Source organism: Mauremys reevesii, linkage group 2, assembly GCF_016161935.1.
Source record: "Mauremys reevesii isolate NIE-2019 linkage group 2, ASM1616193v1, whole genome shotgun sequence".
Lineage (NCBI taxonomy): Eukaryota > Metazoa > Chordata > Testudines > Geoemydidae > Mauremys > Mauremys reevesii.
Window position 1 is genome coordinate 270,392,117 of NC_052624.1, and position 26,152 is coordinate 270,418,268.

The 26,152-nt window shown below is 44.3% G+C and overlaps 1 long non-coding RNA gene across 2 annotated transcripts; it reads left to right on the forward strand.

Moving 5' to 3' along the window:
* Positions 1 to 25,033, forward strand: LOC120396465. 2 transcript variants are annotated; one of them, XR_005593159.1, is made up of 3 exons: positions 1 to 60; positions 19,483 to 19,565; positions 24,635 to 25,033. It is a non-coding gene; the product is annotated as an uncharacterized LOC120396465 (long non-coding RNA). The 2 variants fall into 2 exon arrangements; XR_005593160.1 differs by lacking the exon at positions 1 to 60 and adding an exon at positions 114 to 236.
* The last annotated feature ends 1,119 nt before the right edge of the window (positions 25,034 to 26,152 follow it).

The window sequence follows — 26,152 nt, forward strand, 5'->3', positions numbered from 1 at the left end:
CTTCTGCTAAGGCAGCTACCAAAATCACCTTGGAATTTGGATAGGAGAAAATGCAAGAAGGTAAGTGAATGATTCAATTTAAATGTGCAGTTATTGAACAACATGACAGGACTGGAAACTGCAAAAGTGGAAATGTAGTAGCTGCAAATACTGCATGTGCAGACAAGGCCTCATTCTCCACTGTCTTGTAGTCTCCTGTGCAACCCAGTATAATCTGAGAAAAATCTATCACTGAGGTAAGTGGAGAATTCTGACTTGTTAACATTTTACACTTACCTACTTTGCTTTGCACAAAGGTAAGTGACTACACAAGCTGCAGGCTAGAGGAGAACCCTGACAGGCTGCCCCTTTCACAAAACATTAAAATTCTGTGTGCGTGTGTGGGGAGGGGGGATTGTTTAAATATGGAGGGAGGAAAAAAGCCACTCAACCTTTCTGTGGTTCAAAGCAATCTGTGCTGAAGAATTTTAGAAAATTAATGATAAAATATTTTTGAAGGATTTTTTGATTCTCACAAATGAGATTCTGATCCATAGCTCTCTTACTGAGCCCCATTCAGACAGGTTCTATTATATCTTGTCTCTAGTCAGATGATTCTGTGTAATACTATCCCATAGTGTTGCCTACTGGCTAGAGCACTGCACAGGGACTCAGGAGTTCTGGGTTCTATTCATGGATCTGTCATTCGCCTGCTGGGTGATCCTGGGCAAGTCACTTCCCCTTCTGTGCCTCAGTTTCCCATCTGTAAAATAAAGATAATACTACTTCCTTCCTTGGTCAAACATTTTGAGATCTACAATGGAAAAGTGCTATATAAGAGCTAGAAATGATTATTGCTCCAACCTAAAAATTTTTAGCTAGCAACTCTTAAAAAGGAGTCAGATGCTAAGGTATATTTCTAGATCTAGCAAATAGAGGCAGTCATTTCAGTGTCTCATACTCATAGATCAGGTCTTTATCTCAGTAACACCAATACATATCTGAAGTGACTCTGCTTACCTCAGTGGAGATACTCTGGATTTGCACTGGGTGAACTGAGATCAGAATCTGGACCAAAATATTTTGGGCAGACTTGGTCTGCAGTTAACTCTGGAGTTCTCTGCAACAGACTGTTATGTGAACTACAGGCCCTTTACAATGTCAAATATAAAAGAAGCTCCTTTACACCTATTCATGCTACATGCCCATTGGATATGGGAGTGCAGGAGCAAGTGAGAATTCTGCACCTGCTGCTCTCCAGCCAGAACAGGTGGGCAGGGTGTGGGCAGAACATTGGCACGGTCCTTCAAACAGGCCAAACATCTGAGATTAATTGTCAAACAAGCATCTTTGTGCATTCTCCCACACTGCCCCTCCCACATGGGAATAGCTTCCTGTGAACACCTACACACCCACATCCTTATGCTCCTTCAGATCCCTTCTTCAGACTCTCCTTTACTGTGAGGCAAACCCCAAACTTGCTAATGGTGGGCCCATCACGCTGACTAGTAGTGTTTTCTCGTGCTCCCCCATCTCTCTTTGGCTATAGCCGTTGTTGTCTCCTGTCTTACACTTAAATTGTAAGCTCTTTAGCACAGGGACCATCTTTTTGTTCCGTATATACAGTGCCTCACACGGTGGAGACCTGGTTCATGACTGGGGTTCCTAGGAGTTGCAGCGATACAGACTTAACAATAGCTGGGTGCTGTTATTTTACTGTTGGCATAGGCCTGCAGCAGATCAGTTCTTCCCCATTCCCCAGAAGAAAGGGAGAAGCAGGAAGGGAGCTGTGCCTGGGAGAGGAACAATGCCTCTTGGGTCTATTCCTGCAGTGACACAGCCTTTGCATCACTGCTTGATTAGGCTTGGGCCAAAAAGGCACAGCCTAATTCTCAGTGCAGCTTTTATGAAATCAGTCCATAAATGCAATCAATAAAGTACTTTTCTGTCTCCTTTTGAAACATTGATCTTATTTATTTACATTTACATTTAGGGCTTTATTATTAGGAATCAGGAAACGTTTTAGTTCTTAATTCAGAAATGGCTTCTCTAGAGGTTTCTGGGCCTCAGCTTTCCAAATCCGTTTTTGTTCTGTTTGCCGCCTAGCCACATGAGTTCCCGGTACATATCTGAGACTGTACAGCGACAGCAACAACAAAACACAATAACCAAATGTACAGATGGCTATAAGTGGATATGAGGGACAGTAAAAATAACCTGGTCTCGCTCCAAGAGTGAGCCACGTTCCGGCCAGCCTGGGGAAGGTGATTTAGCCATGCCCCTCCCCACAAAAGGGGGTTGACATACTCTGCAAAAGCAATATAAATGTGTGGCTTTATTCTGACTTAAAAATGTAGCCAATGCAATGATGCCTTCCAGAGTCTGCAGACAGGATCCCAAAGAGTGAGGAACAGTTGCCAATAGAGCTAGGGAGTCCTTAGAGCCTGATCACTATCCATCACAAAAGGAGATGTAGAGAGGTCTAGACTATTTTGGAGGAGGGGGCTGGATGCCCCATTGGGCTCTGTGAGATAGGCTCCACCTTGGTGGGACTCAGAGGCTGCACTCTTCCTCTCTGCTTTTTTACTCCAGAAGTGACATGGGGGGGAAGGGGCATTCTTCCAAGCACCATTCATTCATGACACCAAAATGAGTCACTCACAGTTGATTGTACAAACAATGGTTGTGTGTGTGTTCTGATCAGCAGTGAAATAGTTCACAATGTTGACATTCATATTAACATCACTGAGTTAGGGACAGGGGCAGATCACACCTCCCAGAGCCATTGTTCCGGGGGCGCTGTAAAAATGAAAGCTGAGATTCTGGAGAAAAAGACGGCAGCATCAGAAAAGTACAGGATTGCTCATCTATGCAATCTGATCTAATTCTAGTTCTGATACTAAAGAAAAATATAATTAAAAAAAAAGAAAGGTGTGATTACAAAACCACAAAAAAAAGTATCTGAAACTACCGTTTAGTCATTTGTGTTTAACTGACTATCTTTTCAGTTGATAAAGTCTCTTTAAACCATTTGACCAAATTGCACCTACTCTTCCTGCCAACACTAGTGCACATGCCATTTGTTCAGCGAGAATTTAATGAAACAACAACAAAATTGCCAATCAATATATCATAATAAACCATTTGTCACTGTAGCATTGTCTTGTGGCTGTAGACAGAGAGTGACTTAACTAGAGCACTGGTCAATGGTAGAGCCCTGGGAAGATAAAAGTATCTAGTGAGAGAACTTTTTGAAGTTTGACATCTGATGTCTAGTGACATCTTGGACCCATACCAGAGGCACTAAATCCAAGAGCTTCTAGACAGGCCCACCTGCCACCTACACTCCTACTGTGGGGATGTTTTTTAATCAAATGCTCTGGGGCAGAAAATGCTGTATAGTAAATTTCATGCTTTTTGTCATTGTGTTTCTGTGAGTCAATGATTTAACTGGGACATGGAGAAACTATGGCCAGTGGCAATCTGGGACCTGGGCAGATGAGCTTGTCACAGCCAAATAAATGAGATTTGAGATTTTGTTTGTTTTTTTTCCCAATTGACTCTTCAGTTTCCATTGCAGGAAAGAAAATGTAGCTAGGAAAACAATTACCACTGCAGGCTAGAAAATACTAATGTATTTGTGCAGGTACTTCTGATTTGGTACCTCTGCTTTAAAAAAAAAACAAAACAGAATATACCTTAAAGTATTTATTTTCTGATTGCTCCAGGTCTCACACTTTTAAAAATAAAATCAGGAGGAATAAAAGAAATAAGGACTGTGAGCCCAAATCCTCCACAGGTATAAATCAGCATAGCAACTCCATTTGCACCAATTTATGCCACCTGAGGTGATGACACTGCAAGAATAAATAGAGCTCTCTAGTCCCCAGAAAAGCTTTATTTAAACATCTACTTTAGTATTTCATAACTCTGAAAGCAAAATAGGCTTCAGTGTTTTGCAAACCTCTGGACCAAATATCACTGAAAACTTCAGCTGGGACCTTACCAAGGTCCTGTCTTGCTCTGTGTGAACATAACAGAGACCATGTTGGTGGTGGTGGGGGGGGTTGGTTTGTTTGTTTTTGTTTTTTTTTTGTAAAATCATGTGTCTGCCGCAAGTCACTGGCCAACATTCCTTTCTCCTTGCTGTTGTGCAATGTACTGTATCCTGGTTATCTGCTTGACTGCTCCCAGCTGCCTAACAAATATTTGGGCCAGTAGGCCCAATATCATGATCTAATCTGAACTCTTGGGTAGCACAGGACGGCCATAGAATTTTATCAAGTGGTTCCTGTATCATCTCCATAGGGTTTGGTTGAGCTCAGTGATTGGAAGTAGAATTCATTTTACTGGTACGCTGCACCAGCGAAAGGGGGGTAGGGCACATGGCCTCCCCACGTGTCCTGCCCCTCAGCCTGGGGCCTTGCGCTCCCTCCTTCCCCATGATCCATGCCAACCCCGGGCTATCCCATCACACCATACCCTTTATAAACATGTCTTTTGCCCCCGTTGCTCCCCTTGGGAGGCTATTCCAGAACTTCACTCCTCTGATGGTTAGAAGCCTTCATCTAATTTCAAGTCTAAACTTCCTGATGGCCAGTTTATATCCATTTGTTCTTGTGTCCACATTAAATAATTCCTCTTCCTCCCTGGTATTTATCTCTCTGTATACTTAGAGAGAGTCCTCTGCTATCAGAAATCTCCTCCCCATAGACGTAGTTATAGACTGTGATCTAGTCATCACTTAACCTTCTCTTTGTTAAGCTACATGGATTGTGGTTCTTTGGTCTCTTCCTAGAAGGCAGGTTTTCCAGACCTCGGATTAACTAATTTTTAATTCAGCATTGAGTTTATATGTGTCTGCCAGAATGAGGCGTGCTATAGAATAGTCCCGAGTAGGGTTTAATATGCTTTTGTATTAGAAAAATTATCATCTATAATGTTTAGAAACTCCAAGGCAGTTTACTAGTGAGTCCTCCAGCATACCTCTCCCTGACTGAAAGCATGTTTAAGTAACGAATGAATGAAATGCCTCATGGCCAGGGGCAGCTCCAGGCCCCAGCACGCCAATCGCGTGCTTGGGGCAGCATGCCGTGGGGGGCGCTCTGCCGGTCGCCGGGAGGGTGGCAGGTGGACCTCCCGCAGGACCAAAGCCGTGGGACCAGCGGACCGCGGGACCAGTGGACCCTCCACAGGCACGCCTGCGGGAGGTCCACCGGAGCCGCCTGCCGCCCTCCCGGCGACCGGCAGAGCGCCCCCTGCGGCATGCCGCCCTGCTTGGGGCGGCGAAATGTCTAGAGCCGCCCTGGCTCATGGCAACAGGCTAAAACTTTCAGAGTTGGATGAGTAAAAGTCAGGCATTGAAATCCTTATCTAGGTATAGCATTTCCAGGCATCTGGTTTTCGACTGGAACGCCTGGTCAGCAGTGCAGTGGGAGGCCAGGGCTAAGGCAGGCTCCCTACCTGCCCTAGCTCTGCATGACTCCTGGAAGTGGCCGCCAGGTCCCTGCGGCCCCTATGTGCTTGGGTGGCCAGGGACTGGGAGGCTCCACATGCTGCACCCTCCCTCAGCACCAGCTCCACAGCTCCCATTGGCCAGGAATTGTGACCAATCGGAGCAGGGCGGGGGGGAGCGCCTGTGGGCACAAAGGCAACGCACACTGCGCAGAGCCGCCTGGCCTCCCATACGCCTAGAGGCCACAGGGACCTGGTGGTTGCTTCCTTGGAGCTGCAATAAGCACCGCTGGGACCCCAGCCAGCCCAGAGTCCCCTTCTGTGCCCCAAACCCCTCATCCTCTGCCCCACCCCAGAGTCCACGCTCCCAGCCGGAGCCCTCACCCCCACCCCAGAGCCCATACCCTCACTGGAGCCCACACCCCCACCTACACTCCAAACCCCCTAGCCCAGAGCCCCCTCCTGCATCCCAAACCCCTCATCTCCAGCCCCACTCCAGAACCTGCACCCCCAGCCCAAAGCCCATACCCCAACCCCAGTCCAGTGAAAGTGAGTGAGGGTGGGGAAGAATGAGCGATGGAATGGGGGAGAATGGAACAAGCAGGGGGTGCCTCGGAGAAGGGGCGAGGCAGGTGTGACGATGCGGTTCTGGTGGGACCCAACTGAGAGTGCCAATTCAGGACCAATTGCTCAAACAGGGCAGTCACAGCCCTAGGCTGGGGTTTTTCCACCTCTAAGGCCTGGTCTACACTAGGACTTTAAGTCGAATTTAGCAGCGTTAATTCGAACTAACCGGTCAACCGTCCACACCAGGAAGCCATTTAATTCGAACTAGAGGGCTCTTTAGTTCGAATTTGGTACTCCACCCCGACAGGTGGAGTGGCGCTAAATTCGACATGGCTAGCTCGAATTAGGCTAGGTGTGGATGCTAATCGAACTTAGTAGCTCCGGGAGCTATCCCACACTGCACCACTCTGTTGACGCTCTGGACAGCAGTCCAAGCTTGGATGCTCTGACCAGCCACACAGGAAACGACCTGGGAAAATTTGAATTCCTTTTCCTGTCTGGGCACTTTGAATCTGACGTCCTGGTTGGACATCGGGGCGAGCTCCGCAGCACCTGCAACGATGCAGAGCTCTCCAGCAGAGGAGTCCGGGCAATCCAAGAATAGAAAGAGGTCCCCAGCATGGACTGACCGGGAAGTCATGGATCTGATTGCTGTGTGGGGCGAGGAGTCTGTGCTCTCGGAGCTGCGATCCAACAAGCGGAATGCAAAGACCTTCGAGAAGGTCTCCAAAGCCATGATAGAGAAAGGATACAGCCGGGATGCGATGCAGTGCCGTGTGAAAGTCAAGGACCTGAGACAAGGTTACCAAAAAGTCAGAGCGGCAAACGGACGCTCCGGAGCACAGCCCCAGACATGCCGCTTCTACGAGGCACTGCATGCCATTCTCGGTGGGTCTGCCACCACTGCCCCACCAGTGACCGTGGACTCTGAGGATGGCATAGTGTACCTGGACAGTTCCTCAGCGATGTTTGCCGATGGGGAAGATGAGGAAGGGTTTGTGGAAGACGGCGCAGGCGACAGCGAACACAATACCGCTTGCCCTGACAGCCAGGATCTCTTCATCACCCTCACAGAGGTCCCCTACCAACCCTCCCCGGCTGTTAACCCGGACTCAGAATCAGGGGAAGGATCAGGCGGTAAGTGCTATAAACATGGAAACATTTATTTTTTAAAAAACAGGTATAGAAAAAATAGAAATACTATATAAAAAATTTTAAATGTCTAACTATATAAAAAGTAGGTCCACACATATAGGGATAGAACAATAATCCTCTTGGGACAGTTCAACAAAGCTCTCAGAGAGCTGCTCGAAAAGCCTCTGCAGGAGGTTCCTGGGGAGAGGTGCCTTATTGGGTGCTCCGTGGAAGCACACTCTTCCGCGCCAGGACATCCTAATGTACAGAGGAATCATCGCCTCCACCAGCATTGCTGCATATGGTCCTGGTCTGTGCAGGGCTTCCCTTAGCATCCGCTCTCTCTGACTCCGAGTGACCCGCCTCAGGGTGATGTCATTCTGGACAGGCTGCATCTAAGTAGGGCAATTAGTGTATTGTTACTATTGTTAATGGTTTACAATTAGGTTGCATAACAATGACCCTCGCTTAACAGCCACGTGCTGGAGGCCACAGAGAACAAGCATACATTGATCTTTCCCGTGCACTGGCGGGAGGGGCTGGAAAAGGCTCAGCCTTTCTGCTTTCCAGATTGCCTTTAGCAGGAGAGCACAGCTATCCACTAACTGATAAGCATTATCTACTTTAAGGCTTACCAGGACTGTCTGCAAGACTGATTCAGCTGTCTCTCCCCGTTTGTCCGCTCTCCTGTGCAATGGCGCCACCAATGAGAGCCTATTCCGAAATCTCGAACTTGTCCTGAGATCTCGTGGAACTTGGTGCCCTGTATGGTCTTGTTCAGAGAAACTGACTACACTGTGTTCACTGTTCGCAAACATGTATCTGTTCAAGGAAATCACTTACTGTTTCCCATCACACAGCTTCTGCTCTTTCCCGGACTGCCCCGGCATCCCCCTCGCAGAGGCTGGCTCAGATTAGGCAGCGAAAGAAAAAGACTCGGGACGAGATGTTCGCGGAACTGATGGCCTGCTCCAGAGCCGAGGCAGCCCAGCAGAGCCAGTGGAGGGAGACCCTCTCTCAGCAGCAGCGCTCACACAGTGAACGGGAGGACAGGTGGCGGCAGGAAGACCAGCAGGCGACTCAAACGCTGCTTGGGCTAATGAGGGAGCAAACGGACACGCTCCGGCGCCTTGTTGATGTTCTGCAGGACCGCAGGCAGGAGGAGAGAGCCCCCCTGCACTGTATCTGCAACCACCCTCCAACGCCAAGAAGTCCTGTCCCCCCCCTCACCGAAAATTACAAGACGGAGGGGCGGTAGGGGCCGTGAGAACTGTCACTGCACCATAGCTGAGCGCTAATGTACCACACACCTCTGACGCTATAACTGTGTCAAAGCGCTTCCCTTACAGGATCACCCAGTCCCAAATCCAAGTTTCATCACCCCACTATGTAGTAGATTAATAAAAGCTGTTTGCTGTTGTTCACTCTTTCCGTCACGTCTTTCGTGTCAGAAGGCTGTGTGTATGTGTGTGTGGGGGGGGCAGGGGATTTATAATTGCACGGGATAGCCTACATTAGCAGGGTACAGACTATCGGGGGCAGGATCAACTGCAGGGCACACACAGACTGCAGTCAGTAGTCACCAGGGTCACTCTGTGTGGTGTATGCTGCCCCGGGTCATTCTGTGATGTGTACGCTTGTCCACGGTCCTAGCGCCTGCCACCCCCTAATGTTAAGGCATGCTGCCCTCACCATACACTTCCACCGTAGGCGCGATCCTCTCCGCTGCCCTGAGCCCCAAGAAGAGCCCTTATCCACGGACAGATACTCACCCTTCCCCCACACCCCTCACCTCTTCCTACGCCCAAATCCACAGCCCAGAGCCTGCATCCAAATCCCTATCCAAAGACGGCACCACTCGCCCCTTCCTGCAAACCCACCCCTACATGCACAACCACTTGAAACCGTCCCCCACCCCAGAGACCTATGTAGGAGCAGGAGGCTGTCCGTCCTGTATTGTACAAGCGGTCTGTACATCAGTGCACACCGTACCCAGCACAGTATGCGTCCATGTTTCAAACCCTGAACAGAAATGCAAAGTAAAAGAAAGATTTATTAACAATAACTGTTCCGTTTAATTTATTTTAAAACGTGTTTGGGAAGGGAGGGAAACTTGGAGAACGGGGTCTGTAACCGCAGATCTCACTCAACACATAGAGACACAGGCCCAGGATCAGCTTCTCTAAAAATCAAGTGGAGAGTCATAGGTTACCCTGCTCTCCGAGGAAACTTGCTTTCAAAGCCTCCCGGATACACAGCCCTTCCTGCTGGGATATTCTTTCGGCACGGGTGTCTGGCTGAGCGTAAACAGCAGCCAGGCGATTTGCCTCAACCTCCCATCCGGCCAAAAAGGTCTCGCCCTTGCTCTCACAGACATTGTGGAGCACACAGCAAGCAGCAATAACTACGGGGATATTCTTTTCGCTGATGTCCGAGCGAGTCAGTAAGCTCCGCCACCTCCCCTTAAGACGTCCGAAAGCACACTCCACCACCATTCTGCACTTGCTCAGCCGGTAGTTGAAGAGTTCCTTCTCACTGTCCAAGGCGCCTGTATAGGGCTTCATGAGCCAGGGCATTAGCGGGTAGGCTGGGTCCCCGAGGATGACTGTAGGCATCTGCACATCCCCAACCGTTATTTTGTGGTCCGGGAAGAAATTTCCTGCCTGGAGGCGTCTAAACAGACCAGAGTTCCTGAACACACGCGCGTCATGAACCTTGCCCGCCCACCCGACGAAGATGTTGGTAAAACGTCCCCTATGGTCCACCAGTGCTTGCAGCACCATTGAAAAGTAGCCCTTTCAGTTAATATACTGGCTGGCCTGGTGGGCTGGTGCCAGGATAGGGATGTGAGTCCCATCTATAGCCCCACTGCAGTTTGGGAATCCCATCGCGGCGAAGCCATCTATGATGACCTGGACGTTTCTGAGAGTCACTACCTTTGAGAGCAGTTGCTCAACGATTGCGTGGGCTACTTGAATCACAGCAACCCCCACGGTAGATTTGCCCACGCCAAAGTGGTTCGCTACTGACCGGTAGCTGTCTGGCGTGGCAAGTTTCCAGAGGGCTATGGCCACTCGCTTCTGCACACTCAGGGCTGCTCGCATCCGTGTGTCCTGGCGCTTCAGGGCAGGGGCCAGCAAGTCACAGAGTTCAAGGAAAGTGCCCTTACGCATCCTGAAGTTTCGCAGCCACTGTGATTCATCCCAGACCTGCAGCACTATGCGGTCCCACCAGTCCGTGCTTGTTTCCCGGGCCCAGAATCGCCGTTCCACACCATGAACTTGACCCATTGCCACCATGATCTCCACTGCGCGGTGTACCCTGCTTTCTGAGAGGTCTGCGCCACTCTCCTCACCGCGCTGCCGGAGCCTCCTCGCCCGATTTCTCAGCAGCTGACTGTGGAAGAGGTGGACGATAAGGTGCGAGGAGTTGACAATGGCCATAAGTGCAGCGATGATCGCAGCGGGCTCCATGCTCGCAGTGCTGTGGCGTCCGCGCTGTAACCGACCAGAAAAGTGTGCGAACAGATTTCCCGCCGGCGCTTTCAGGGAGGGAGGGCGTGATTGACGGTTCGATGACAACAGTTACCCAAAACCACCCTCGACACATTTTTTCCCCCAGCAGGCATTGGGAGCTCTACCCAGCATTCCAATGGGCAGCGGGGACTGCGGGAACTGTGGGATAGCTTCCCGCAGTGCACCGCTTCGAAAGTCGATGCCGGCCCTGTTAATGTGGACTCAGAAATTCGAATTACTGTATTTAGTGTGGATACACAAATTCGACTTCATAAGGTCGAATCCACAAATTCGACTTAAGTAGATTCGAAATAGTCTTGTAGTGTAGACAAGGCCTAAGACAAACCAAACCAGCCAGACAAAAAGGACTTCGGTTTCACCCCACTGGCTAACCACAAGTCACACGAGCAATTTCCTTAGACACTCCAGTCTCCCAGTATCACCACCAGTGCCACCCGTCCTGGGGATGAATGGTTATAAAAACCAACACCCCAATAAAATAAAAAGGTTCTCTCGATCCCAAAGGACCAAGCCCCAGACCCAGGTCAATATACACATCAGATCTTACCCACAAATCACGCTGTTGCCAATCCTTTAGAATCTAAAATCTAAAGGTTTATTCATAAAGGGAAAAAGGTAGAGATGAAAGCTAGAATTGGTTAAATGGAATCAATTACATACAGTAATGGCAAAGTTCTTAGTTCAGGCTTGCAGCAGTGATGGAATAAACTGCAGGTTCAAATCAAGTCTCTGGAGTACATCCCTCGTTGGGATGGGTCATCAGTCCTTTGTGCAGAGCTTCAGTTTGTAGCAAAGTCCCTCCAGAGGTAGAAGCAGGATTGAAGACAAGATGGAGATGAGGCATCAGCCTTATATAGGCTTTTCCAGGTGTAAGAACCTCTTTGTCCTTACTGTGGAAAATTACAGCAAAATGGAGTCTGGAGTCACATGGGCCAGTCCCTGCATACTTTGCTGAGTCACAAGGCGTGTCTGGCTTCTCTCCATGGGTCAATTGTGTAACCGATGGTCCTTAATGGGCCATCAAGCAGGCTATGCAGAGCTAACACCAACTTGTCTGGGATGTTTCCCAGAAGCACAGCACCAACTTGAAATACAGACAGTATAGAGCCAATATTCATAACTTCAACTAAAAATGATACACAGACATACAGACAGCATAATCATAACCAGCAACCCATAACCTGGTCTTAGACACATTATATGACCCCCTTTACCTAAGATTTGGTGCCACTACAGGACCTTGGTTGCAACCCATGTTCTATATGGTCCCAATTTATATCAATAACGTCACAGCAGGGGTGTTCAGTTTTCTGTGATTAGAAAGTTGGCAACCCTATCCAGGTAACTAAATAAATAGCCTGATGTTCTGAGGTGCACAGCTCCCAGTGAAATCAAGTGAGGTCAATGGGGCCTGTGAGTCTTCAGGATCTCTCAAAATGAGGGCCATTTATTTTGCTATCTAACTTTAGGCACCCAAAATTTGAAACTTTGGCCTCAGTTTGAAATGGGCTTATAATAATGGCATTACAAAGCACCTTAGAATTTATACAGTCTATTTTATAGATGGAAGAGGCTATTAACATTTAATATCTCTAATAATAAAATGCCTCAGTAGGATTATAATTATGCATAAAAAGCATGTACCATCAACTGACATAGCATGGACCATAGGCATAGTATGGACCTATTCGGTGCCAGTGGTTTCATAGAACATAAGAACATAAGAACATAAGAAAGGCCGTACCGGGTCAGACCAAAGGTCCATCTAGCCCAGTATCTGTCTACCGACAGTGGCAGCCCCAGGTGCCCCTGTGTGAGTGAAAACAAAAGGCATCAATCATCAAATCTCTCTCTCTCTCTCCATCTCCATCATCTCCATCAGAGAGAGAGAGGAGGCATTTCACACCCATCTGGCCTATCCTGGCTTTATGGACTTAGCCACCCATGCCACCATCCAGTCCCTTTAAACATTGTTATAGTCCTAGCCTTTCACCCCCTCTCAGGTAAGGAGAGTTCAAAGTTGACTGTGCGCGCTGCGTGAAGAAACTTCCTTTTATTTGTTTTAAACCTGCTGCCTATTAATTTCATTTGGTGACCCTCTTGTATTATTATGTGAATAAGTAAATAACTTTTCCTTATCTTTCTCAACTCTCTCTCTCTTTTTTATATACCTCTATATATCCCCCTTAGTCTTCTCTTTTTTTTTCCAAAAAGTCCCTAGCCTCTTTAATCTTTCCTCATATGGGACCTTCTCTAAACCCCTAATCATTTTAGTTGCTCTTTTCTGAACCTTTTCTAGTGCTAATAGTTTCACAACAATTTAGTAGAGCAGCATGCACAGAGCTTGTTGGATGCTGTAGAAAATACAGCCATAGGCTGCAGCACTGGTCCCATGCACTACAATTTACAAGAATTACAGTACTTGACTATACCACCTGTTGTAACATCCTTGCCTGGATCAAACACTAGTAAAAAAGCAGTGAATGATCCATACAGGGAAATAGACATAGTACTATTCCCACTTACATAACAGGAGTTCCGATGCGGGTACATTGTCACAAATCCAAGGCTTTGCATAATATTAAGAGAGATTTTCTTGCAAATAGCAAGACATCTAATTCCATCCTGCTCTAGTTTCAGAGAACATTTTGGGCAATATCTATTTCGTAACTGTTTGTCTCTAATAAAATTAGGAGTTTTTCCTAGTGTTAAATCCTTTAGGAGCGTAGTGACTCTAAGACACATTCACCATAAATTAAACAAACTGTTGTTACCTCTATGCTAGCCCTTGCTGCTAGGCTAAACCTATATCCACAAGGAGTACAGAGTAGAAGGCTGCTACCTCTGAAATGTAGTACTTTTTGTTATATTTTAATGTGAACATTTTAAAGCAATTGGGGCATGCATAAACTGCACACTATTTATTAATTAAAATACATTAATGCCAGGTATTTGTGGGACCGCTTGCCGGTTCAGATAACAAGGTGAGGTATTTTCTTTCCTTCTGATTGATTATAGTTTCAGAGTTTACTGTGGGCTTTTTACCTTTACCTTGAACAATGGTACCTTGTACCACCACGTATTACATAAAAACAGCCTGTTTCCTGTCACCTTTTTCCAGCTGAATACCCATTCATTAATAACCAGATGTGCGCGCAGGAGCGTTATGCATTACCAGTACAGTCTCATTAGTTCAAGTTACTGTGTCCCATTTTTGGTTACAACATTTCCTTTGGTCTGGGACCTTATGTTCTATAATTCTATCACAGTTGTCTTGTGCTGACATCACAACACTGGAAAATGGTGTTTGCATCCTGCCCACGTAACAGTGACATAAAGAGCTGAATCTCTGCTGATGTGGAATTGGATATCAGTGCCAAGGGGAACATCGGTATTGACTGGGACAGTAAGGCCCTCGTATTCAAATGAGTGGCAAACAAGATGTCTCAGTCCATCTTAAATCACTGAGGATACTCATAAAGAGGAGCAGCCTTAACCATGATCTGGGATTTTTCTTTGGCCTTTGCAATGCCACTTAATACCTGTGGGGACAGATCTTTTTCCTAGTTCAACTTTAATTGATTTGCATGGTGAATTGTTTGTCCAATGTTTTTGTCTTTTTTTTTTAATACAATTCTTAGATTAGGAACTAGGTCTCTCTGATAGGAGAGATTGGTACAATAGTGACAGGCTGGCCCACAAATGTGCAAGAGCATGACCATATCCCGCCCTCTAGTTCTCCTTCTTTGCCAGTTCGGCATATCGTGTAGAACTTGGGGTTTCTGCAACAGCTTTAATTACCGTTAGCAGAATCTGCCTATAATTAACAAGCCCAGGAACCTTAGCATATCGATCATAAGTTGATCAAGGTGGATCTCTCAAGACCAGATCAAGGGTCCACAAGTGGGATTACTCTGATCAGAAGTTACACATGCATAAGGATTTCAAGCCTGTCCATGTGTATGACTGAAATTGTAGAGCCAGGCTTTCCTATCCTTACTTTGTGTTTGAGTAGCCCCTTACTCACCCTGCTTTCAGTGGTGCTACTCACTGCGAGTCTGGCCCTTACTCAGACTGCCTAGCATTTGTCTGAGTGAGTAGGTGTGATAGCTGCCATCTTGGCCAACAATGGGGATTGAACTGGTGACCTTCGGAGCTAAAAGTGTGAGTTTTTGAAACTTCAGATAAAAAAAGACCCACTCTGTAGTGGGGGCTGTAAGACTCACATTATCTATGGAGGGGGCACGGGGCATATGAAAAAGATTCCTTAAAGCTCTTCACGGTTATTAGTCTTTGCCTGCTATACTGTCAGGGGATTCACAAAGCTTAAATAATCTTTGCATGAAGGCAGTTTAACCTGTAGGTATAATCCAGAGTAAAAGGACAGTGCGGAACTACTTTGCCCCAGGAAGGAACTGCAGCTCAGTGTCACAGTCTTTCCCCAGCTCCCTAAGAAATTATTGCAGCCCTTGTACTCTGACCAGAGAGTGGGGGAGGAGGAGATGAAGCCAAAGCTCTGCCTGCTTGCTTGTGGAGGAAGTATCTGAAGAACAGGGGCTGTGTTCTGTAACCAGAACCTGTATCTTGGGAGAATAAGCAAGGGGATGAATGTGTACCTCACCACTTTTACTTTCCTGCATTCATCCTGAAAGGTATTTAGGCACCTAACCCACATTGATTTGATTTGAAACCAGTGGGAGTTAGGTGCCTAAATACCTCTGAGTATCTGAATCAAGGTGACCCGAGATCTAGAGAAGCACAATATGGGACAGATTCTGCCATTTTTATGCATGATGACTAGCACTTTAATTCAAATGAGATTACTTTCTGAGTATGGCCCTACTCATGATGAGTATGGGTGGCAGAATCTGGCCTGTATTGTCATGGGTTCTTTCTGCCATCCTTATTCCCAGTGAGGGGTAGTTTCTACTGCAGCTAGCCCCAATTAAATCACTGGGGTACTCACAGAACTGGGCCCTAAACTTCCACAGCTTGGGATTGTAATAGAGCCACATGCTCTGTCTCAGAGAGCAGGAGTCTGAACCTTGTCAGTGTTTCCTTTCATCATGAGGAGAGTGTCAGTTGAGGGTTGTGGCATCCTGTGTTTGCCCGCTTGGGGATGGGGGGGTCATGCGATGGTTTAATTGACATTTGTTCAGGCTGATCAGATTAGAAGAGATCCCTGGGGCCTAGAAAGCAGTCAAATCAGTGCTATGTCTTAAGAGACTTAAAATAGGCGATGATATTAGAGAGCAGTTGGTCTGATAGTTGCAGGTAATACACCAGACATTGTTTTATGACAGAAAATGGGCATGCATCAATACTTCTGAGGGCAATGAAGGTCATGGTAGATGACTCTGGAGTAGGGACTCTCCATGCAGATACCTTGGCAGAATTCCTCCCACATGGCTCAGTCGGGGACATTGTTGCCACTCAGAATAGGCCATTGTGCCCACACTCTCACTGGAGGCCAGAAATCTGCACAGAAGCCCTGTGCTGCGGCACCAGCGCTAACCCTTGATGGCATCCCTGTCCCAGCACCCTGACAGTACAGCCCTACCCAGGGCTGCCTCCAGGCTAGATTATATATTCTTCCTAAGAGCTGCTGGGAAGGAGAGGGGAAATAAGGTGTGTTAAACACTTGACTCATCCACCCTTCTTCCCAGCCAGCCCAGTCTCTGCTCTTTCCCACTGTGAGGGTCTCAAAACACCATTGTAGAGAACTCAAGGATTTGGGGCAAGATTTTTCAGAAGAGCTCATGTCACATTTAGGCTCCTCAGTATGTGTCCAGATTGTTGAAAGTGCTAAGCCTATTGGGTGCTGAACTCTTTGGAAACTCTCTCACTATGAGCATTTATTTACATTTTCTGTCACATTGCTCAAGTAGCTTGTTTGGGTGTGTCTGAAGTTCTAGCAGCCCTCTCTGGCCCTAGCTAACCTAAATAGCTTTTTGTCATCTTCAAATTCTGCTAACCCAATACTCACCCCTGTTTCCAGATCATTATTTATTATACAATAAATAACACAGGACCAAGTACAGAACCTTGAGAACCCAGCATTAACCTTCTGCCATGATGAAAATTGGCCATTTAATCCTATTTATCTTTTCTCCTGGGCAGGTTTTCATCCATAACAATACTTTGTCTCTCACATGAGGACAACTTAGCTCCTTCAGTAGCCTCTTGTGTGGGACCTTGTTTAAGACCTGCTGGAAATTTAAATAAATTGTTTACTAGTTCTCCTTTACCCACAACACTATTTACACCTTCAAAGAATTCTAGGAGATTAGTAAAACACAATTTTATATTGCAAAAAATATGCTAGCTAGTCCCTATTGTAATGAGTTAGGCAATGCTGAGGCAACGACATGTGGAATTCTCTTACACTCCCTTTCTTCCTGCACCTTTGCTGTATCACAGGACAGAGTTCTGTCTTTTCAGGACTTTTTAGAAAGCATTACAGAGTTAAACCTCACGGCTATTGTGACAGATACAGCAATTTCCTGCGATATCCTTGAAAAACCTTATTGAATTAAATGTTAATAGCATTGGAGTCCATTGTATTAAAAATGCAAAGTTTGATGTATTATTGTGGAATTTTATGTAACTTCTATGGGCAGAGATGTGATCAATATAAACCCTGATAAGTGTTATGAGCTGCAGAGGACTATTTGAAACAATGTGCCAGACAAGAATAAATGTATGGGACAAAGTTAGGTGGGCTTCCCAGGAAATCTCTAGGGAGCGTTGTATGCAAATGTACCCTTTTCTGGTTATGCAGGAACTCCACCTTCTGAGGCTTCGCCCTGAGGAGGGGACTTTTGTCTGCTGATTACCTTTTGTAATAAAGAAATGACTCAGACTCCTAGGTGCTCTTGTTCTGAGCAAAAGTTGTTATGAACTTGTGACCACAGAAAACTCCTTGCTTTGAAGGACTGACTTCTACAAGAGCCCTTTTTGGAGTAGGATCTCTGGTTAGCATATGGGTTCTTTTATTGTTTTTAATATTTCCTCTGTAATGCTTTCCCCTTAGGAATAAATGTACTTGCTTAGAAAGGGCGATGTGGTAACTTAACTGTGGGCAGTCATACTGTTTATGGCCTGTGAGGCGAAAGAAAAAGCAGACCTGGTTAGGCAGTCTGACTTGCCTGGAAATTCACAGAGTAGGCATTTGAACCAACAATATACAGGTGAAAGGCTTTGAAATCTCTCATGGTGCCTTGGCTGTGTATCTGATATTTCTTTGTAGTGCGTGCCCCAGAGAGAGAATAAGTAAACTACTGCTAGGAATTGCTAACAAGGGTCCCCCTTAGCTCAAGTGATAGATGCCTCTATTCTAGTAATTAAAGGGCCAAGGTTCTAATCCTGACTCTCTCATGTGTATGACTATGCAGTAATAGTGTCTTGATTACAGCATGTGGATTTATTTCATTGTCACAAATCCCCTGAATCATCCACTTCTCCTTTGCAGTTCAATTTTATTTCCGTTTTAGAGGTAGCATTTGGGGGGAAAGGCGAAAAAAAAAAAGCACATCATTTATTTCCTAACATACAGTTTCCTGTCAAAATATTCCTAGTTGGTTATGTATGGGATATGACTGAAAACAAAAGCGAGGCATTCCTGGAACTTTATTATTATAAAGACATGTCTAGAAAAATTGCTAATTTTCAGTCTTCAGCTTATTATTGTTTTCAGCAGAGTACTTGGAGAATTTCCAAATGCATACATGAAATTTTATCTGTCAGGAACTGCAAACAATGGGAAATTTCTTTAGCAATGAACATTTTATTTCACACAGGTTTACCTTTTACACAGATAATTGGCCAATCCACAGATTAATTTAGCAACACTATAATATGGATAGTGTTATCTGAAATCCATTAAATCTTACACGAGAACAAAGAAATGAAAACTGGAAATTCAATATATTTTAAAATATGTGGATATTAATAAAATATGTGTGCATTGTGTCTTGTCAGCTCTTTCATTTCAGATGAGGATGTTTTTGACAGTAAACCGCCACCCAGAAATATACAGTGTTGATGTGCTATTACTAGTTATTAAATATTAATGACAGTTAATTTTACTGTGTCTATGAGGAAGTGCCAATAGTTCTGGCTGAATGTGCAATATATTCAAAGAATCTATTATATTGTACCCAAAGGTTCCTTAGCATAACTTTTACAGTCCATTCTCCCTTTCCACTTCTTTCATACTACACCCAACCCATACTAGTTGCATAGCTACTCAGGAGATTCAGGATTTTGCAAGGATTTACAGTACTTCAGGACTGCCTCCAAATCTCAAGTCTTGTAGCAGAGTGCCATGGACACTGTTGGCACTGCCAAGAACAGGGTGTTTAATAGAGAAATGAGGCCTAGATTCATAGAGGCCAAGGACAGAAAAAAACATTGTGAGTATGTAGTCCAATCTACTATATAGCATAGGTCATAGAACTTCCCCACAATAATTCGTAGAGCAGATCTTTTAGAAGAACATCCAATCTTGATTTATAAATTGTCATTGATGGAGAATCCACCATGACCATTGGTAAGTTGTTCCAGTGGTTAATTACTCCTACTGTTATTTCTAGTCTGAATAGCTTCAACTTCCAGTCATTGAGTTGTGTTATACCTTTCTGTGCTAGATTGGAGTACCCATTATTAAAATATTTGTTCTCCATGTACATACTTATCAACTGTAATCAAGTCACCTCTTAATCTTCTCTTTGTTAAGCTAAATAGTGATAGAATCAAGGATATTTTATAACCCTTTAGTAATTCTAGCGGCTTTTATTTGAACCATTTCCAGTTTATCAACATCCTTCTTGAATTGTGGACACCAGAACTGGACACGGTATTCCACCAGAGGTCTCACCAGTTCCAAATACAGAGGTAAAATAACCTCTCTACTCCTACTCAAGATTCCCTTGTGTATACATCCCAGGATTGTATTATCCATTTCGGCCACAGTGTTGCACTGGGAGCTCATCATCAGTTGATTATCCATCCATGATCCCCAAATCTTTTTTCAGAGTCACTGCTTCCCAGGATAGACTCCCCCATCCTGTAAGTATGGCCTAGATTCTTTGTTCCTAGAAGTATACATTTACATTTAGCCATATTAAAATGCACATTATTTGCTTGTGCCCAGTTTACCAAGTGATCCAGATTAGTCTGTATCAGTGGCCTGTTCTCTTCATTATTTACCAGTCCCCCAATTTGTGTCTCATCTGCAAACTTTACCAGCGCTGAGCTTATGTTTTCTTCCAAGACATTAATTCAAATGTTAAACAGTGTAGTGCCAAGAACCAATCCCTTTGGGACCTCACCAGAATCACACCTGATTGACTGTTATTCCCCATTAACAATTATGTTTTGAGACCTATCAGTCAGCCAGTTTTTAATGTGTGACATGTTAATTTAATATCACTCTAGTATTTTAATCAACATGTCAGGCCTATAATTAGATCTCATTTACCTTTTTAAAATATTGGCACATTTGTTTCCTTCCAGTTCTTGGAACTTCCCTGGTATTCCAAGGATTATGTGAAAATTAATATTAACAGTCCAGCGAGCGCCTCAACCAGCTCTTTTGAAACTCTTGGATGCCAGTTATCAGGGCCTGCTCATTTAAAAATGTCTAATTTCAGTACTTGCTATATAACATCCTCCTGATACACTAGTGAAATGGGAAAAGTATTATCATATTATATGGCTACATCTGTTCCCCCCCCCAAAATACAGAACAGAAATATTTATTGAATACTTCTGCCTTTTCTACATTAGTATGGATAACTCTACCATTTCCAGTAAGAGACCAATACCTTTGTTAGGATACTTTTTGGTTTTGAGATACTTAAAAACTCCTTATTGTACTTAACTGTTCAGGCCATAGATTTCGCCTTGTGTGCCTTTTTTCCTTTGTCAATTTTGTACAATTCTTAGCTTCCGATTTATATTCATAGACCAATCAAAAAAGAGGTAGTTCTTGAGCCCTGCTATTGGCTAATCAGTTCCTGCAGGGGATGTTATTTTTCTGTTTTTAAGAAAAGAAAGTAGGACAAGGTAACTTTCTAAAAGATACGCCATAGGTCAAACATAAGTTGTGGGACTGATGCAGGAATTACTGGAGGAGGTTCTGTGGCCTGTGTTATTCAGGAAGTCAGACCAGATGATCATACTGGTTCCTTCTGGCCTTGAAATTGAACAATTCAATATACTTGATGTAATTTCCCCCCTGAATGGCAATAAGTAACCCTAAGGAGGAAGGGAAGAAGGATAGAAGCTGGGAAGTAATGACAGGGGAGTATGATGAGGCAGCAGAGATTAAAATCTCAGGCATTGTGGCTTCCCATCCATGGCATATATGTACCTCCACCATCCTGATGGCCAGGAAGGCCAGGCTGGGACTTCCTGTGGAGACCACCTTATCAGTTCATAAATGACTATGTGGGCAAAATGAATCCACAGCAACAAACATGGGGACAAGTGAGAGAAGTGAGGCCATGAATTTTCTATGATTTCCATTAAGGAGACGGACATGGACCTGACTGTCTCTTTTCTTTTCTTTTTTTAACACCCCACTGAATATTTTGTTGCTACTTATTTGTATTGCAGTTGTGCCCAGAAGGTGCTAAGCTCTGCCTGCACAATAGGGAAAGAAAGCCCCTTCCCCATATAGCTTACAGTCCACCATATCATGAACCACTGCTTTCTCGTCTGTATTAAGTAGTACATTTACACTTATCTTATGCAACAGAGTAGATAATCCTCTGTGCCTAACGCCCCTTCCTGCATGTTCGACCAAGACCTCATTATATCTTGCTCTGGGTCTGTTGCAAGGTACAGATCCTGCTCTCCTCACCCGCAATCCCAGTGAACAGGGGCATGATTCCACATCTTTGGAGTAATAAGAATTATGTCAATGATTTCAATAGCATTGGGAACAGTAGGACCCAGATCCACAAACTTAGATGTTGTAATGTTGGGGGGAGGGATAGCTCAGTGGTTTGAGCATTGGCCTGCTAAACCCAGCGTTGTGAGCTCAATCCTTGAGGGGGCCGCTTAGGGATCTGGGGCAAAAAAAATTGGTCCTGCTAGTGAAGGCAGGGGGCTGGACTCAATGACCTTTCAAGGTCCCTTCCAGTTCTAGGAGATTGGTATATTTACTATTACTAATGTTGACCTCAGAAAAAGCCTACTCCATTGGGCCCTGCAGGCAAGATAGGAGTTCACCCACCTATCTTGCCCTGGTTTATGGATCGTGCTGGGGTTTAAGCAGGAGATAGGTATCTGGATGTTTAGAGTCAGGCAGCAGTGTGCATGCCCAGAGGCAGAAACTTAGGCGCCTAGAAGACTTCTACCCTGAAAATGTACTGTAGAGTGAATTCAAGCATCTATGGGGTTTGGCAGCGACTGAGTGGGGTTTCTGTGGATCACAATGGTGTATACATTCTTTTGCTGATCTGGGCCTATCTGGGCAAAAAGGGGATATAGAGGGACAGACAGTGGGTGGAGTCTTGGCTCCAGGCCTCCCCACCAACACTCCCCACTAGCTGGCCTGACTCAAGTAGGAAAACAACTTGCATCTTTCCACAGGCTACAGTGACTTACTCCAACCTACTTGAACGCAGATGGAATTGAGTCAAATTTTTTTCCCCAGAGCTGCTCCCGAGGCAGTGAAGCCTCACTCCATACTTTACTCAGGGCTGAACCTTAAAGCCTCTTTCTTGCCCTAGGAAAATAAACCAATGCTTAAAAAAAAATGTTTGAAGTCTGCATAATCCTTTCCCTTCCCCGTATTTAATTTCCATATTGCTGTTTACAAAACATAAGTAAAGGGAATTCTTTACACTCTGAATTCATTTAAAACATGAATTGTTAAATCCATTATTACAGCTTGGGAAAAATATCTCACTGCTTGGATCTTTGGTAAATAGTGGTGTCATTATCAATTATACATTCCAGTTAGGGTTGTATTTCATTTCAGCCTTCAAGAAAATATTATCTTGCATTTAAATGTAAATAAATTCTTCATGGGTTATTTATGCAGTCAATACAAATTTTAGTTTTAAAATGTTGTTAAAAAAAGAAAAGCCTTGAATATTATTCAGAAAGCAATCTTAATAAAAAAAGTAATAAAACCTCCAAACACTACATCTCAAAAGTGGCAGGACAGTGGTGGTCTCTCTCTATCCAAATTTATGATAATTGACTCACTAACACTACCCTACCTCCATTAGGAAATATTTCATTTGGTATCAGTTCAATTTTAACATCAAATACAAACCACTTTTCCCAGTTTTGTTCTGTATCAATAAATATGAACCAAGCAGAATGTTTTTTCCCCAAGAGTTATTTTTCAATGTTGAAAAAAAAAAAGGGGGAGGGAGGGGCATGCAAATTGCTGCATGAAGACCGAAGTGGAATAAGTAATTTTACTTCAGCATGGTCAGACAAGTAGCAATTAGCCAGACAACATATCCTCACGCTTATGCACATGCTTAGCTTTTTTCATGGGAGTTGTCCCATTGCAGTCAGTGTTCTTAAAGTTAAGCATGTGCTTGAGTATTTGCAGGCTTGGGGGTATATAAACTCCACACCAGCTCCATTCTCTCATGCACACTCACAGATCTGTGAATGCCGTGTTTCAGAAAATCTAGTTAAATTATTGTTTAGTTTTATGCAGCTTGTCGGAAAGATTCCAAAACAATGAAGACCGCTCCTGGAAAGCATTTTCTGTGTATTCTCTTAGGGCTGGTCTACACGACAGCTGCAAGTTGACCTAAGTTATCTGAATTCAGTTATGTAAGTTACGTAACTGAAGTTAATGTAACTTAGGTCGACTTACAGCAGTGTCTATACCGCACTGTGTTGACGGGAGACACTCTCCCGCTGACTTACCTTACTCTTCTTGCGAATCTGGAGTACAAAAGTCAACAGGATAGCACTCTGCCATCGACTTAATGGGTCTTCACCAGACCCACTAAATTGACACCGCTGCATCAATCACAGCAGTGCTGATCTAGCCATAAGTATAGACATGGCCTTAGAGCCCTAGCCATCAAAGACTTATACATACAAGTAATTTTATGCAGGCCTTTATTCCCATTTTGTTTAAAAGGATTATTTGCCCACCTAAAGTAACTCACATGGTAGTTTGCACAATCAGGGCTCTAAACATTTCGTAATGGCCAGTTTTTAGACTGACGATATGACACTTTATATCTATGTAGGCTGCTTTTTCTTTCTGGACTCACAATGTATTCTCGGGTACTAACTGGGAGATACCAAGAACAACAGATCACAAGTGATGGGTTATTGGTGTAACAGAAAGTCAGAGCGCTTTGTAATTTGAGAAAGCCATAGACAGAAGAGAGTTTGTAAATATTGTGAACTTTCATAACAAGCCCAGAGTTCCATCTGCTGTGTGGTTTTGTGACAAAAACTTCAGTTAGCCTGAGCCCAGTTTGGGCTGAATTCTAGTTTTGGGCAGAAACCTGGAGAAAATAGTCAATTTCAGCTGAATTTTGCTTTGAAGTTTTTTCCAACCCCAAAATGAAAAGTGAGATGCTAAGAATTAGGACTAGGGCTTTGTGAAACTGTACTTAATTTGTAGTGCTATTTTCCATGATTTAATTTGCTCTGGAAATGTCATGGCATCATATAATTTTGTTGGGAAACAGTCATTAGTCCTAGGGAGGTACAGAGAGGTTGACTGATTAGCCCAAGGTCACACACAAATTGTGTGATAGATCAGGGAAAATAATCTGGGATCCTGGCTCCCTATCCTCTGTTATAACCATTAGACAACACTTTAGTTTCCTAAATTTCTCAGTATGCTACTGCATTATGACGTGAAGAAGTGTCTAAAGTTTTTAAAACCTTAATTCTTCTATTTTCCAAAGCTTTAAATGTCTTATGCTTATCAGCTACTGGGTCTGTTTGAAATTGTTTTGCAGCATTTGAGAAGTCTTATTTGCATATGAAGATTCTACAGCAGGAGGGAACATTCCTTTGGAATAAAAGAGGTGCTGAGATATATGTCCTTTGCTGTGATTGGTAGGATGGGTACCAGTGCTTTGTACTGTATAAAAGCATATTTGTAATGTAACCTTTCCTATTAGCTACTGACCTTTCTTCGTGATCAGACAACCTTTATATGAAGTGTGCAGAAGAAAAGAAAATCCAGAAATGGCTTTTCAAGCCGAGAATTGGAAAGCAGCAAAGGGCTCTGCTCCTCCTATGATGAGGGAAACCTAAAAATATGTACCAGCTTTCTTTGCTGTTACTATGTAAGATAAAAGGTGTGATTTCGAAGAAAAGCAGAAGGAGAAAGATGAATTTAGAAGTAGAGAAGTTTAAAGATGGATCCTCAGATACAAGAGACATGCAGAAGTCGGAAGATAGAAAGTAACTGAATTAAATTATGATTTTGTCAGTACAAGAGACTTTGCTGTGGTAAGGAAGCTGGAAGGAACTTTCCCCAGATCCCTCAATGCAGGGTCACTCACTATTCATTATAAATCTCACTCGTTTCTCTGGAAATTTGCTGTCTGAGGAATGGGAGACTGAGCTCAGTGTTCGGATTAGAGCTGATTGGGGGAATGAGTATTGTTATTTGTGACAACTTTTGATGTTTTGACATTTGTTTTTTGTTCCATGCTGGAATAAAACCAAAACCCTTTGAACCTTTTTTTTTCTTCAAAATGGAATTGAGTTGAAAATGGGTCAGGGTTTTAATTTGGGTCTCCCTCTCTCGTACTCTGGACCTCAGAAACCTTCCAGTCAAACTTTATCAAAATCAATATGTCTCCACAAAATGTACCAGCTTCAGTGAAGCAAAAGGTTTTGACAAAACAAATGTTGTCAAAAATATTCCAGTCAGCTCTAGATCGGATTCAGGTACTGGTTCTATTTCTTACCCTGACTCCACTCTCGACCCTGCAGGTCCTGGCAAGGGCCCTCAGAATAAGGTATTGCCTAGTTTTAAGATTTTACCAGGAAGCCCATGATATTTGGTGTGTGTGGGATTGTTAAAGTCCCAGATCCTGGAGTCTGTCTTTATCTACATCTCTCAGCTTCCTTTAAAAAGCAACCTCCCCCCGCTAAGTTTCTAGTCCTCGTGGTTGCTGAGGAAAAAATTGAAAACATGAACATTCAGGCTTAAACACAAGAAGGGAAATACCAAAAAAACAAGGCCCCAAAATAAAACAAAAACAAAGAACCAATCTCCAACTTTGTCTTAAAAAATCTTATGATTTATTATTAATGAAATCATTACTCTGATTAGTCATTTTTGAAGACTGGAGGTTAGTACTCACCACAGAGGTGGCAGATCCCTGTTCAAATCCTTTCTCCCCTCAGGTAGTGAATACCCTAATCACTTGGTGAAAGTTATAGGGGAGGTTCTTCTTCCTCCTCCCCTACCCACAGTCGCTTGGAAAAATGAAGTAGGCCTCTATCCCTAAGAGAGGGTT